Source organism: Microcebus murinus, chromosome 8 (genome assembly GCF_040939455.1).
Source record: "Microcebus murinus isolate Inina chromosome 8, M.murinus_Inina_mat1.0, whole genome shotgun sequence".
NCBI classification, from domain to species: Eukaryota; Metazoa; Chordata; class Mammalia; order Primates; family Cheirogaleidae; genus Microcebus; species Microcebus murinus.
Genome location: NC_134111.1, coordinates 76,553,916 through 76,571,238, shown reverse-complemented (window position 1 = coordinate 76,571,238; position 17,323 = coordinate 76,553,916).

Genomic DNA, 17,323 nt, shown 5'->3' with positions numbered 1-17,323 from the left:
TTCACAATGAGAGATGTCTGTGTACCCCTGTCCTGCCCTCTGTTCCCTGACAGTGCCCTGAAGAGGTGGCCATGCATTTCTAACTCGCCAAAGTCTCCTGTATCCAAAGGTGTTATGAAAGTAGCAGAGTCCTTGGATCTGAGGGACTCTGAGGACTAGACAGAAGGTGCCTCCACGGGACCAGCGTAGGCAGATGACGGAAGGACCTCCCTGTGCGTTGAGGCTGTGTACGGCCTCCGCATTTCCTTGGCAGGAGCTTGGGAACAACAGGGGAGGGGAGCCACAGCAATGATAGATCTTGACTTTCTGGCCTTTGTCAGGTAATGGGAGACTCGGAGTGAAAATTAAGAAAACAAAAAAAATTTTTTTTCACTTGTTAGAGTTTGAGCACTGAGATTCAGAGCCATAACAACCAAACAGAGAAACACAGACAAAGAAGCTATACTTCCTTCCTCTACTGAGACAGGGTACTGGTCCTTTTCACCAACAACTGATATCCTTTAGAAAAAAATCCAGTGTTGTTTACTGCAGTGAACGACATGCAAGAGCTAGCTATTTTCATCTGCGAATGTGATCTTGAAATATATTTGAAGCATTTGGTGTACCAGTGTACATTTAAAGACACAGTCCTGTATAATTCCTAAAACCACCCCATTCATTCAAGCAATCATTTCATTTCCCCCATTCATTTACTCCCTGAACTGACAGGCAACATTCATTTCTCAAGTGTATTATTCCCTGTTATGTGCTCTCACAGTATCCTTTTACTTGCCTTTAATAATGCTCAGTGTCCAACTTCTATAAAGTCTATAATAGAGGGCTTCCAAAGGAATTATTCTTTCTGGAGTACTGGTAAGCCCATTATCTGGTCAAGTTCTAAAATATAGTGTAACGAGTAGAGCAGTGAATGAAAATGTTAACTATTATCTATCTGTCCATGATCCAGCATTGATGCCAATATAGCTTTTTGCCCACCAAATAAAAGCCAAATGGATACTGAGTTGTTGCTGTAGAAATAGAGATAGAAAAGGAAAGGAAAAAGTCTGCCGCACTATTATCAGTTACTTATGGAGGAAAAGTTGGTCTTCTCCCCAATGTCGGCTCATAGTGTACAAGCAAAGTCACAGAAAATATGCATTCCTTCAAGTTTCATTTATTTCCAATGAGCCTCTGCTCATTACAGCAACAAGATTGTCTTGCACGTTTAAAAGATTGGGGAGACAATTTGTTACAGATATTGGTAATGTATAATTGCACGTTTAAAAGATTGGGGAGACAATTTGTTACAGATATTGGTAATGTATAATATTCTTAACAAGAGATAGCAATATAGCTATTTCATGCTTTCTTTTCCCTAACTAAGGACTAATTCATGTTTGGAATCGCTTTAAAAAAGATAGACAATTTGGAGCAGTTTTAGATTTACAGAAAAATTGAATGGAAAGTACAGAGTATTTCCACTCCCTTTACCCTTCTTCCCCAGTTTCCTCTATCATTAACATATTAGGGTGGTACACTTGTTACAACTGATGAGACAATATTGATACGTTATCGTTAACTAAAGGACCTAGTTTACATTGGGATTGACTCTTTGTATTATATATTCTACCGATTTAGACAAATACATAATGTCATGTATCCACCATTACAGTATCATACAGAAGAGTTTTTATTGCCCTAAAAGTGCCCCATGCTCTATCTACTCATTTCTCCCTCGTTCTGGATATGGGCTGAAGAATATTGTTGGTGCTCTACTGGTCCTGATGCACCCAATTATACAGAGTTGGGCTCTGTTTTGTGTTCATGTTAGAATTATTGGGAAAAGGGTGTCATTGTCCAGGCAGGGAATATTTTTGAGTGTTTTTAATACCTGATTTGGACTTAAAATTTATAATTCCACTTGATGCAAAAAAAAGGCACATATAATTTCAAAGGCAGAAATAGGGTTACAACTGAGCACAGTTTTCTCTTAGAAGCAGATAAATAGATCAGACGAAGGTTTTTAACTTATCCCTGTACATATTTGGAATAAGAGATCCTCCATTCATGGAGAAAATGATAAAAGCATCTGAATATGGGGCTATAATATTTAAAAATTAAAAATTGTTCTCCCCTCTGTATAAAATTAAAGTTTTATAAAGTAGATTCTTAGAGTTTATAAGAAATTTTTGTGATCATCTTATTCAATTCCTTACCTTTAGGTAAAATCACCCTAAAGCCATTTCCAAAGTTTTTTTTAGAACTACCATAAGAATACATTATACAAAATTCAGAGTTCAGAATTCATTTTATTGTTTGGCACCCTTAGGGTACAAAATCTATCTAGAAACACTTAAATTTCATTATGTGATTATGTGCTTATTCCCCACCTCAGTTGTAATTCCCATGGAGGAAGAAACTATCTTCTGAATAGCAAAGTTTTACAAATGTTAAGATTGTTAGGTTCTCTTCCATTTTTCCTTCCCACAGCTAAATAATTCTGGCTGCTGCTTTTTCCATCACATCTTACTTCCCATTCTTAAATTATCTTTGTGGAAATGATGAGAAAGCATGCAGCATAAGGATGACACCTTAGTATCATGAAAACTGTCCTCCAATGTCCCAGGTTGTTTCTAACTTATAAATATTCACAATGGCCATTGTGCTTTCTTCTTTGGAGGACTATACCTTAATATTTCTGTGTTCTGCTTAACCTGTGATTTAATTAATTAAAATGCACAGCTGGTTCTTTGAGAGCAATTTGTAAAACATAGTATAGTTATTGTCCTCAGAGGTTAATAATTTATTTGGAGTGACCTTAAACCATAATAAGTGGACATAGGTGTGAAATTCATGGTACAGACCTTGCATATTATAAATGTTCAGAGAAGGATGCCTTCCCTAGCTGATTTGGGGAATGTTTCATAGAGGTGGCTGGGGATGGTTGGATAGAATTTTGATGGGCAGGGAGGGGAGATATAGGTAGTACAGACAAGGTGAATGACAAGAGCCACAAAAGCAAACTCTGTAAACTGAGTAAGAAAAGATGAGAAGGCCAGACATAGCCAAGTGGAGGCAGAGGAAGAGGGGGCTGTGAACAGCTTTGCAGCCAGTCAGAAGAGCTATTAATAATTTGAGACAGTTATAAGCAACAAGGAATTGTTGCAGGCTTGAAAACATTCCTATTTTAATCCCAACTCTTTTGTTGCAATTGATAGGTCAGTCTTGGCAGAAAGGGGAATCTATTGGTTTATATATCCAAACCTAGGGAAGGAGGGAAATATAACTGGTCCTCAGACAACCCAAAGCAAGGATGCAAATACCGTCAGGATTCATCCTCTCTGTTTTTCTCGTATCTGCTTGGTTCTCATGTTTTCTGTGATATTAGAACCATAATCACCAGCATTTTCTGGTTTACATTTTCCTGAGTGTTCCATCAGAGAAGAATTCACTTTTTCTCCTAATTCCAGTTAAACAAAAGAAAGAGAGAAAATAATGCTGGGAATGCCTCTATTTACCCCAGTGTGGATCACATGTTCTTTCCTGTGACCAGGGTAAGGAGGTACCATGAAACTCTTAGAACTATGGAGTTGAGTTGGGGGCTGGAATGAGAGGAAACATGGTCTCCAGAAGAAAAGAGGGCAGAGCAGAGGAAATGGCAGATATCCTCTACAGTAACACGTACTGAACTGTTTTTGTTATTGACATTCTCTATGAATATAAAAATAATGCAAGATCATTTTTGAAAACTGGAAATATTGATTGAATACAAAGAAGAAAAATTAAAATCACCTGAAGTTCTTAACATAGAAATAATCAATCCATTAATTTTTTGGTATGCTTCCTTTTAGTTTTTCATGCATACGGTGCATTTGTGTGTGTCTATGGATGCATGTAATAGAATAATGCCCCTCCCCCAAATGATATCAATATTGTAATTTCTGGAAACTGTGAATATGTTACTTTACATGGCAAGGGGATTTTGCAGTTGTGATTAAGGATCTTGAGATAGGAAGATTATCTTGAATTATTTGAATGGGCCCAATGTAATCATAATGGTCCTTATAAGAGAGAAGCAGGAGAGTCAGAGTCAGAGAGAGATTGGAAGATGCTACACTGCTGACTTTAAAGATTGAGGATGGAGCCATAAGCCAGGGGATACAGGCAACTCGTAGAAGCAAGAAAAGGCAATGAAATGGATTTTCCCCTAGAGCTTCAGTCAACCCTTGATTTTAGCCCATTGAGGCTGATTTTGGATTTCTGATCTCCAGAACTGTAAGATAACAATGTATTGTTTTAAGCAACTGAATTTATCATAATTTGTTACAGAAGCAACAGGAAATTAATATAAGAAAAATATATATACATATTTGTGGGCTTGGGTTTTTTGTTTTCAACAATGTCAGAATCATACTGTACGTGACATTTTGTGATGCACATTTTTCAAAATAAAAACATCGTACATTTTTCAATTTTTTAACAGAAAAATGACACAGTGAAAGTGGTCCTGGTAGCACTAGATATTGGTTAGGAGTATTATGCAGGGTGTTTCAAAGGGAGAGAAAAGGGTTACAGGAAACAAGCCCACAGGCTTCTGCAAAACCCTGGTATGAGATGATGGTTTTGAGAGAGTTGGAAGCAGAGAGAACAGTGAAGAAGGGACAATATAGGGACATTTGAAAGGCATGACTGATGGGACCCAGTGACAGCACTTAGGTGATGTCATGTTCTTTCTCATAGCCTTGCCTCAAAGCACATAACTGAACAGAAGTTCTAGAGATCAGCTAGTCATCTGTTTACTTTGCTTTTCCATGACATATCTTCAAACAGCTTTTGTCAGCCAGTACAAAGAATCACACAAATATGACCACGAGGTAGCAATGGGAGAGAATAATTTTTCAACTCACTCTCTAGTGCCCTAAATCTGCGATCCCCAACCCCCAGGCTACAGACCAGTACTAGTCCATGGCCTGCTAGGAACTGGGCCACACAGCAGGAGGTGAGCAAGCAAAACTTCATCTATATTTACAGAGGCTCCCTCTCACCACCCGAGCTCCGCCTCCTGTCAGATCAGTGGTGGCACTTGACTCTCATGGGAGCACAAATCCTACAGTAAGCTGCACAAGTGAGGGATCTAGGTTCATGCTCCTTTATGAGAAACTAATGCCTGATGAGCTGAGGCGGTGATGCTAGTGCTGGGGAGCTGCTGTAAATACAGATTATCATTAGCAGAGAGGTTTGACTGCACAGAGACCATAATAAATCAATTGCTTGCAGACTGATATCAAAACCCTATCATCAGTGAGTGGCAAGTAACAATTAAGCTGCATCTGGAGGCAGGTTTTATAATGGCAAGTGAGTTGATGTACTTCAATTGTACAGCTGCATCTGATGGCGGGCTTTAAGTCAGAATCTGACACTTATTTTAGTCCATGCATGGCCCGCCCATTATTTTACTTGCCACTTCCACCCGCACCTCTTTCCCGCACTGAGCACTTGTCTCAGTCACAGTTCTGCTAAGCCCACAAGCTAACCCTAGCAAAAATAAGTGAAAAACAAATGTCGCTGGAGAGCTTCTCAAAGAAACTCTCCATTACCCGTCAAGGGGGAAAGACACAATGATGAGACAGCAGAAGACTCTAAGACTGCCAACAAAATGAAAGCTGCATCTAAAAGAAAATACCAAGAGTCCTGCTTAAATTATGGGTCATTGCAACAAGTGATTCACATTCTTCGAACCTGCTTTGTACGATATGTGGCGACCAACTATCCAACGAAGCCATGAAACCTTCAAAACTGCTTCACTACATGGAGACCAAGCACCCTGAATTAAAAGACAAGCCTTTGGAGTTTTTCAAAAGAAAAAAACATGAACACAGAGAACAGAAGCAATTATTGAAAGCCACCACTTCATCAAACGTGTATGCACTGAGGGCATCATTCTTAGTGGCTAACCGCTTTGCTAAAGCTAAGAAGACCTTTACCATTGGTGAAGAGTTGATCCTGCCTGCTGCTAAGGACATTTGCTATGAACTTTTAGGAGAGGCTACAGTTCAAAAGATGGCACGTGTTCCTCTTTCAGCTAGCACCGTAACCAGGCGAATTGATGAAATAGCAGAGGATATTAAGGCACAATTGTTAGAGAGGATTAATGAGTCACCATGGTATGCAGTCCAGGTTGACAAGTTTACTGATGTTGACAGCAAGGCAACAATGCTTGTTTTTGTGCAATATATTTTTCAGGAGGATGTGCATGAGGATATGTGATGTGCAATTTTATTGCCAACCAACACCACAGCTGCAGAACTATCCATGTCTTCGAATGATTATATATCAGGAAATTGAATTGGTCATTTTGTGTTGGTATATGAACAGAGAAGCTTCCATGACTGGACAGCTTTCTGGTTTCACTGTTCAGATCAAGGATGTCACTTCTGAACGTGAGTCTAGCCACTGTGTCATCCATAAAGGAATGCTGGCTAGCCAAAAAATGGCACCTGAACTAAAGAGAATTTTGCAGGACGTGATTAAAATTATCAATCACATTAAAGTACATGCCTTACCTCATGTCTGTTCATGCAGCTCTGTGAGGAAATGGACACAGAGTACACGTGTCTTCTCTTATACACAGAAGTGAGATGGATTTCTAAAGGTAGACCACTGGCCAAAATTTTTGAGTTACAAGAGGCACTCCAGAGATTTAAAAAAACAGTCACCACTGGCAGCACATTTCAATGACACAGAATGGGTTACAAAACTTGCTTGCTTGTGTGATTTATTCAACCTACTCAACAAACTCAACCTGTCACTTCAGGGGAGAATGACAACTGTGTTCAAGTCAGCATATAAAGTGGCTGCATTCAAAGACAAACTGGAATTATGGGGCACAGAGTGAACACTGGGATATTTGACATGTTTCAAACATTAGCAGAGATTTTGAAAGAGACTGAGCCAGGGCCTTCATTCTCCCAGCTGGTGCATGATCACCTATCTCAGCTTTCAAAAGAGTTTGAACATTACTTCCCAACCACAAAACACCCCTGAACTGGGAAGGAAAGGATCCACGATCCATTTATGAATAAGCCAGGTGAATCGACTTTGTCCATGCTAGAATAGTATCTACTGCTTGAGATCACAAATGATGGTGGCCTTTGAAGTATGTTTGAGACAACTTCAAATCTCCATACATTCTGGATTAAAGTCAAGGCGGAATATCCTGAGATTGCTACAAAAGCACTGAAAAGCCTGCTTCCATTTCCAACATCCTATCTTTGTGAAGCAGGGTTTTCTGCAGTAATAGCAACCAAAACAAGATTATAGGGTAGACTGGACATAAGCAACACACTTTGGGTGTCACCGTCTCCCATCACTTACAGATGGAACAGTCTAGTTACAGGAAAACAAGCTTAGGGCTCCCACTGATTCTGCATTATGGTGAATTGTATAATTATTTTATTATATATTAAAACGTAATAATAAGAGAAATAAAGTGCACAATAAGTAATGCATTTGAATCATCCCCAAACCATCCTCACCCCCCCACTTCCACCCCGGTCCATGGAAAAATTGTCTTCCATGAAACCAGTCCCTGGTGCCAAAAAAGGTTAGGGACCACTGCCCTAAATTAACTATAAAGGGAAAAAGTGTTAAGTGATAAATATATAGTAATAGGAAAATCTAAAATTGCTTTTAGTTAATACTACTATTAGCTGTCACCTTCAAAACCTGGCATAAAATTAGCACTCTGTAATGTGTGTGTAATCAGAGAATTGCTGAGTTCTGACTGGTTGAAATCATTTGTGGTCTGATTGTTACAGACGTCAGAACATTCACAAGGGTTCAGGTTGTGACAACTGCTCTTGCATAATAGTTTGTATTTGTTCTAAATAAATATCTGGAAATGTCCAGTTCTACAGATTTTGCAGACAAAATGCCTCCCCAGAGGGCTACTCCTAAAAAAAAACTAAATAATTTTTTAAAATATTACAAAGGATATGTCATACTCTATTTACTACATATTTATATTACTTAGGGTATGTAAATTCCACTCTTATGCAAGAAGCAGAAATACATTTACAGGCAAGGATCAAGTGTTCTGCAGTTGTTAATATCTGACAGGGAGGGGTGAGATGCCTCTAGTGTGGACCTTGTGAGGCCCTCCTCACCTTATATTATACCCCTAACTCTAAGTTTTTCTCCTTGGCATTCAGATTCCAAGTACCAGCTAAGTCTCACTTCTTCCATGAAACCCTCTTTTTTCTTTTTCTTTTTTTTTTTTTTTTTGAGACAGAGTCTCGCTTTGTTGCCTAGGCTAGAGTGAGTGCCGTGGCGTCAGCCTAGCTCACAGCAACCTCAAACTCCTGGGCTCAAGCAATCCTTCTGCCTCAGCCTCCCGAGTAGCTGGGACTATAGGCATGCGCCACCATGCCCGGCTAATTTTTTCTATATATATTAGTTGGCCAATTAATTTCTATTTATAGTAGAGACGGGGTCTCGCTCTTGCTCAGACTGGTTTCGAACTCCTGACCTAGAGCAATCCGCCCACCTCAGCCTCCCAGAGAGCTAGGATTACAGGCGTGAGCCACCGCGCCTGGCCCCATGAAACCCTCTTAACCTGCTCCAACCTCAGTTGATTTTGCTGTTCCCTTAACACCTATTATACTTAAAAATTTGCATCAGAGCTTAGTATTTAGTTGTTCTCTGGTTATTTCATATGTTCTTCTCTCATGAGAAAAATTTCTTGAATGCAGAGATCACTTTTAAAGTAAAATTAATTATCTTCTATTAAATAATATGTGCTTTATGTGTTGTTTTTCTCAATGTTTTAGAGATTTGTCTTCATAAATATTTAGTTCATTCATTTTAATTGCCAATTAAAGAATACAAGTTCATTGTTAAAAGATAAACTAATAAAAGAAAACCATAACACTCTGCATTAGACACTTTGTCTTCTTGCATTTCCTTCTAGATTTTTCCTATATGTTTTTCATAAATTTATACTGTACATAATGTCTGTAACTTTTTTATTAACTGAACATATTTTCACATAAAAAAATATTCTTATAATGAATCATCATTTTCTTAAACAATCCCCTATGGCTGGGCATTTAGGGGATTTCCAATTATTTGCCATCATAAACAATGTCTTAGCTAAGCTTTGTTCTTACTCCTTTTAATGTCTGTTGCCAAACTTTCCTTCAGAAAAAGGTTGTAACAATTCATATTCTCGCCTGTGAGTACAAAAGTGCCTGTTTCTTTCCATCCTTGCAGACAATGTGTGGTATCATTTTTAAAAATAAGAGACTATTTCTTGTATTTCTCTAGTGATTCTAGACAGAGGTGAGGACACAGTGAACACTAAAGCAATAGTTTTGATAAATGGAGTAATAATAGTGTTTTCTCCACTACTTATAACTACTGAATTTTTAAAGTAATTATTCATACATTCAACATATTTATACCACATGTGATGTCTAGGCATGTTGGCTCACCCTTATAATCCTAGCACTCTGGGAAGGCAAGGTGGAGGATCACTTGAGCTCAGAGTTCAAGACCAGCCTGAGCAAGAGCGAGACCCTATCTCTACAAAAAATAGAAAAATTAGTAGGACATGGTGGCATGAGCCTGTAGCCCCAGCTACTCAGGAGGCTGAGACAGGAGGATCCCTTGAGCCCAGGAGTTAGAGGTTGCAGTGAGCTATGATGATGCCATCACACTCTAGCCAGGGTGACAGACTGAGACTCTGTCTTCAAGAAAAATAATTAAAAATAAATAAATAATAAAATTAAAACATACCACATGTGATAGTCTTTGATTTGCTTACTAAAAATGAATACAGCATTTAAAAATGAAACAAATGTTTTATGAATTACTGAAATGTAAATTAAAACACTGATAACTAGTTTCAAAGGTAATGTGTACAGAAGCTACTGTTAAAACAAAAGTTGCTCCAGAGTTCTAAGAACTCTCTTGGGAAAAAACAACTTGTGTCATTTTTCTAAGAATAGGAAGAACTAAAACTCTTCCTCTGGGGATAAGGACTATGATTTTAGGATGAGAAAATCCTACCATCCATTAGCTATTAGAGTCTTTAGAATCAGGGGAATTGTGCAGAGAGGAAGTCAAAATCTGGTGTGGATTTTCATATTACCAGACATTTTCAATATGAAAGGGGAAAAAATCAACACAAAAATTCTTGAGTTGTTCGTTTGTTGTTGTTGTTGTTGTTTAGAGACAAAGTATCGCTGTCACTGAGGCTAGAGTACAATAGCCTGGTCATAGCTCACTGCAACCTCAAATGCCTGGGCTCAAGCCACTCTCCTGCCTCAGGCTCCCCCAGTAGCTGGTACTACAGTTGTACACCACCACACTAAGCTAATTTTTAAGGGTTTTTTTGTTGTTGTTGAGATGGGGGTCTCACTATGTTGCCCAGGCTTGTCTCGAAATCTTGACCTCAAATGATCCTCACATGTAAGCCTCCTAAGTACCTGGGACTACAAATATATGCCACTGTGCTCAGCTAATTTTTTAAAAAAACTTTTTGTAGAGATGACCTCACTGTGTTACCCAGGCTGGTCTCGAAATCATGGTCTCGAGCAATCCTCCTGCCTTAGCCTCCAAAAGTACTGGAATTGCAGGCCCTGGGGAGAATTTAAATGTTTCTATCTATTTCTGAAAGTTTATTTTATTTAAAGCTATCTCAGGACTAGCATGACTAGATGAATGTCCTATTATTTAGGTGATTTAATTTTATAAGTCTCTTGTTCAATTATTAGAAAGATCATACTAAGGTGATAATTGGTCCCACTTTTCCAATGTACAAATCTTTTCACCTAATGTAAAGTACTAACCATTAAAAATTAGCATACCTTTAAAAATTACTGATTTTAAACCTCATTTAAAAGGATATATTCCATACATTTTTATAATATTTTTCTCCCCATGATTGATGCAAAGTGCTAGAATGAATTTATAGTTCATAAAGCAATATATAGTAGAAAGAGAATGTGACTGGGGTCAGAAGATATGGATTCTAGTCCAATATCAGCCAGTAATAGGTAGTGTTAGACAAGTCACTTCATGTCTTAGGCTACAGCTTCCCCTACTATAAACCAAAAATATGGTTTGGATCAGCATTTCCCAAAGTGTATTCTGTGGAACACCTATGTTATGTGATGTTCCATTGGAAAAAGGGTTTCATACATTTGGGAAGCACTGTATATAATAACTATCTCAGAAGTTCCCAGTGCTCATTAACATTTTAAAGCCATTAAAAAAACCTCTCTAATTTAGAAACCTATTGAACTGTTTAACCTACTATGTCTCACTTATTTGATTAAAGGAACTTTAAAATCTTGGGGGCATCACACTACTAAAAGTCTATAAAACTACAGTTCCAAAGAACACACCTTGGGAAATGATGGTCTAAGGTCCTTTGAGATGTCTGGATTTATGGTACTATTCTTTCTCATACAGACATTCAGCCAGTTGGGTCAGCATTTCCCAAAGTATGTTCTGTGGAATAGGTCTTGTGTGATGGGCCATTGGAAAAAGGGTTTTCATGGTTGAGTACATTTGGGAAGTGCTGTATATAATAGCTCCCTCAAAAATTGCTTGGTTTTGTAAAACTTGCTCCTTTTTCTGGGCTCTTTATTTCAGAAAAGGTCACCACTATCCAGTCTCCTAAACCAGAATTCTGAGAGTCATCTGTTTCCCTTTCATTTACTCCCCCATGTCCAATTATACATAAAATGCCATAGGTTCCACCTCCTTAATATGTCTCCCATCTAGTCCCTCATCCCCATTTGACTGCCTCTTGCTTTTATTGAGACCTGCAGCACACCTTATCTGGGTTGTTGCTATACATCCTAATTGTCTCCTGATCCAGTCTTGTCTCCACAAACTCAGTTGTTCTTTGCCTAAAATACTTCAAAGATTTTATTATTGATTATATTTCCCAGAGTATCAAGTTCAAACTCCTTAGTTTAGCACATGAACCCCTTTGTTAATGAGGCCCTTCCCACCCTTCCCTCACCTCTTTGGCCCTTCTCTGTGCCTGTCCTAACAAAATGGAATTACTTGCAGGGCCTCTCTAAGGCATTGTGCTGTTTGGTGTCTCCACACACCTGCAGATATTGTTGCCTTTGTCTGGAATGCCTGTTCCCTCCTTCACCATCTGGTTAGCTCCTCCCTGTCACTGAATATTCAGTTCAAGGATCTCTTATTGGGAAGGCTTTCTTCACCTAGGAAGAAACTTCCTATTCTCTAGTAGTGCCTTCCTACCTTGGTTACCCACTAGACTGAAGCATTATGTCATGTCTTTCTTGTCTTTGTATTCCTAGGCCTTAGCTGGAGCTTAATAAACTCTTACTGAAGGAATGAATGATTTAATGATTTAAAGGAACTGATGAGAACACACTTTTCTCAATGACTGAAAGTGTGACATTGTTTTCTCTTCTAATTAGCTTTCACTAACCTATGCACTTGGAAGAGAGTAGTTGGCTAACAGCTATCTAAAAAGAACACTATGGTCTATTTTTTTTTAAGATTTGATACCTTCCTTGTAAAGTATTACACAGCCTGGTAATAACATTTGACGTCAATAGGAATTTATTAGGTTTGGCACCCAGGTGTGTCTAATCGCAGCAAAGCTAGTCACAAGGGAAATGAGGTGAGAGGCTATAGACAGATTTGCAAGAAATGATCACTTATGAAAATGTTAAAAGCATTTTTAATTTATAAATATTTATTGTGCAAGGTACTATGCTATATATTGTAGAAGATAGAATAATGAATAAATTGTTGTATTACACTCATTTAGGGAAGATCATAACCTACTGAAATAATTATGATTAGAAGTAATGACTGATGAATTCCACAAGAAAGGAACCGGAAGGCTAAAAGAATTGGTCAGCAGCACCAATTCTTATAGGTCTTAAAGGTCTTAAAGGAAGACCTTTATAAGAGACAGTAGTAGTATTCTATGCCAGAATATTGAAGCACCTTCTGAACTTAAAATACGTAACTGCAGGTATGTTTCCAAAGAACAGGTATCTCATGAGTAAAAGGCAACCAGTAACTATTGTATGGCTCTAAATACCAGTTTGAAACAGATTGTGTACCAGTTTGGAACAGATTGTGTAAAAAAGACCAAAACCACTTGAAAGCCCTCAAGAGTATCAGGAAGTAAAAATGTAATTAACCAAACCGGGATTTGGCCACAGGACAAAGAAATGCACACTGTGGTTCCTAGAAAGGGAGCTAGGATTTCAGAAAGGTACAGTCAACTCTTTATTCATGAAATTTCAAGACACAGAAATTCTTAGCAAGTGGATGAGACGATATAAAAAAGGATTGTTCCTTGCCACCAATTTCAGTTCACACTCCCAATTCCTTTAATGCTGTCAACAAATTGTTTTAATGCTGTCAACAAATTGTTGTTGTTTAATGCTGTTTAAATGCTGTTTAATTGTTTAATGCTGTCAACAAATTTCCTTTGCATGTAGCCAAGCGAGAATAATTCCATTTTCCCCCTTCCTTTGATCAACTTTAGGTGAAGGTTAAAATAAGGACATAGAGGGGAAGGATCAAGATGGCGGACAAGAAACACCGCCAGACAGAGTGTCTCTGAAGAAAAGACAGATTCTAGCAGAAATTAGAAAAAAGAAGCAAGAAGGCAAGCATACAGTGGACGAGGGCCGGAAGGAGGGGTACCTGAGACCCCGGGAGACTCCACGGGAGGAGGCTGCAGAGGAGAACTGGAAGCTGAGACCGCCAGAGCAGCCCGGAGAACAACGGGAAGGGTAGGTGGATAAATCACCTTTCCCCCCCTGTATTTGGGACTGCTGGTGGGCTCCCCAGTGGATGGAGAGACCTGCGGACACCAGCCCAGAGACGGCCGCCACCAGCTAGCGGTGAGCCTGTAGCAGACGCGGCACCAGACTCCCAAATCCCTCGGGGCCCCTCCGTGTGCACAGACCCGAGCCGCGCGGCAGGCGCCATATTGCCTCGTTCTCCCCTCCGCCGACCCTACCCGAGGCTGCCCAGAGAGACAATACAGCCACCAGTCGGAGGCACCTCCAGGGAAGGGGACCTTCCCTTTTGGGACCCTACAGCTGACTAAGGGGAACTCAGACTGTGAGCTCCCTACCCGCCAGACCTCCCAGGTGCTGCTGGCACAGTGTTCCCAGGAGAACGGTGCAAACTCATAGTCTGAGAGCCACAGACCCAGCTTGGGCTCCTTGTGGGTGAATTGGGACCGGAACTCCTCTCCCTGGTGGGGATACAATTTGAACTCTGGGACCCAGAGGTCGGACCTGCAGACTAGATCCCGTGCACCGAGGTCTAGCATTGCCCGGGGCACAGAAGGGATATTTGTGAACAGCCTGCTGAGGTGTGTGTGTGCCTCCAGGGGCAGATCAGCGTCCTAGAGGTCAACCCTCCTCCCAAAGGGAGGCCGTGCGCCCAGGCCAGGTGGCGTTCCTGCGCAGGGAACCTCCCCGCCGGCATCACAATCCGGGGAGGCCTGGTGGCGTGTGGTCTGGCCTGCTGGCAGAGGCCCAGGAGTAGCTGGGGAGTTGGGGAGGGTGGAAAGAAGTGAGGCCCGCTCCAGACTTCGGGTCTCAGACAGCCCCACCCCCACAAGCAGACTTTCTGGCTGAGCGGGACCATTCCAGCCCCGCCCTGACAGCTTTTCCTGGAAGCAGAGAACAGAACTTTGATCCCTGCTAAAGGCATTGGTGGTGCCTGAGGGCAGGCTTACCCAACCCAGCTGCGCCCAGAACAAGAGCTGATAACAGGACACAAAAACAACAGCATACCCTGTTCCTCCAAGCAAGCACCACCTACTGACAGGGACGGCATCCTGCACAGCCTTTTCACAGCACCCACTGACTCTTTACAGGGAGTGGTCGAATCTCACCCACAGACACCACCTAACGGCTCAGAAACTAAACAAGGCGTGTGAATACCCAAACAAAAACCTAAAGGAAAGAAACAATAACTGATCGACATGGGAAGAAATCAGTGAAGGAACTCAGGAAATATGAAGAACCAAATGGAAAACACATCCCCAAAGAGGAGCACCAGCCCCCTAGAAACGGACACCAACACAAATCAGGCAACCAAAATGACAGAAGAGGAATTTCATATGTGGATCATAAGAACACTTACCAACCTACAAGAACAACTCAATAACCAACACAAAGAAACCACAAAAAGCCTCCAGGACCTAGAAAAAAAGTTCACTAAAGAAATAGACACAATGAAGAAAAGTTTAACCAAACTCCTGGAAATGAAGAATCAATTCAGGGAACTACAAAATACAGTGGAAAGTCTCAAGAACAGGATAGATCAAACAGAAGAAAGAATCTCAGAGATTGAAGATAACACCCTCCAACTAAATAAAACCATCACAGAGATAGAGCAGAGAAACAAGAGAAAAGAGCAAAGCCTACAAGAGATGTGGGATCATGTGAAGAAACCTAATGTGAGGGTCATAGGGTTACCAGAAGGGGAAGAGGACAACACCCAAGGGTTGGACAAGCTATTTGAAGATATAATAGAGGAAAATTTCCCAGGCCTTGCTCAAAATCTTGATATACAAGTTCAAGAAGCTCAGAGGACCCCTGGGAGATTCAATGCAAACAGGAAGACGTCACGACATGCAGTCATCAGACTGACCAAAATATCAACTAAAGAGGCCCTTCTAAGAGCTGTAAGACGAAAGAAGCAAGTGACATACAAGGGAAAGCCAATTCGAATAACACCAGACTTCTCTAATTAGACTTTACAAGCAAGGAGAGACTGGGGCCCCATTCTCACTCTTCTGAAACAAAACAATGCCCAGCCTAGAATCTTATTCCCTGCAAAACTAAGCTTCATATATGAAGGAGAAATAAAGACATTCTCAGACAAGCAAAGTCTCAGAGAATTCACCAAGACAAGACCAGCCCTACAAGAAGTACTCAAAACAGTGTTACACACGGAACACCATAATAAAAACTCACGAATATAAAAACAACCAAAACCCAAAGATTAAAGGCCAGATAATACAATGGCTCAAGAGAGAAATCAAAGCAACAACATCCAACCCAAGAGAATGAACAGTAATCTACCTTACCTATCAGTTCTCTCAATAAATGTGAATGGCTTAAACTCTCCACTCAAGAGACATAGGCTGGCTGAATGGATAAGAAAATACAGGCCAAGTATATGCTGTCTTTAGGAAACACATCTAACCTGCAAGGATGCATATAGACTAAAAGTAAAAGGGTGGAGGTCAGTATTCCAGGCAAGTGGAAACCAAAAGAAGGCTGGCGTGGCAGTTCTAATTTCAGACGATTTAGTTTTTAAACCAAGAAAAGTAGTGAAAGACAAAGAGAGTCATTATATAATGGTGAAGGGCACACTTCAACAAGAAGAGATAACAATTTTAAATATATATGCACCCAACTTAGGTGCACCCAGTTTCATAAAGCAAACCTTACTGGATCTAAGCAAATGGATTAACAGCAACTCCATAATCACGGGAGATTTCAACACCCCGCTCACGGCACAAGACAGATCCTCCAAAGAGAAAATTAATAAAGAAATAATGGACTTAAACAAAACCCTGGAACAACTGGGTCTGACTGACATCTACAGGACATTCCACCCAAAATCCACTGAATATACGTTCTTCTCATCAGCTCACGGGACATTCTCTAAGATTGACCATATCCTAGGACATAAAGTAAATCTCAAGAAATTTAAAAAAATAGAAATCATACCATGTACCTTCTCAGATCACAGTGGAATAAAAGTAGAAATCAACCCTAACAGAAACTCACATTTCTACACAAAAATGTGGAAATTAAATAACCTCCTACTAAATGATTACTTCATAAATGAAGAAATCAAGATGGAAATAAAAAAATTCTATACTCCTACACTGCTGGTGGGACTGCAAATTAGTTCAACCTCTGTGGAAAGCAATATGGAGATACCTTAAAGCGATACAAGTGAATCTACCATTTGATCCAGCAATCCCATTGCTGGGCATCTACCCAAAGGATCCAATGACACTCTACAAAAATGACACCTGCACTCGAATGTTTATAGCAGCACAATTCATAATTGCAAGGCTGTGGAAACAGCCCAAGTGCCCATCAATCCAAGAATGGATTAATAAAATGTGGTATATGTATACCATGGAGTACTATTCACCTCTAAGAAACAATGGTGATATAGCACATTTTGTATTTTCCTGGTTAGAGCTGGAACCCATACTATTAAGTGAAGTTTCCCAAGAATGGAAAAATAAGCACTACATATACTCACCAGCAAATTGGTATTAACTGAACAG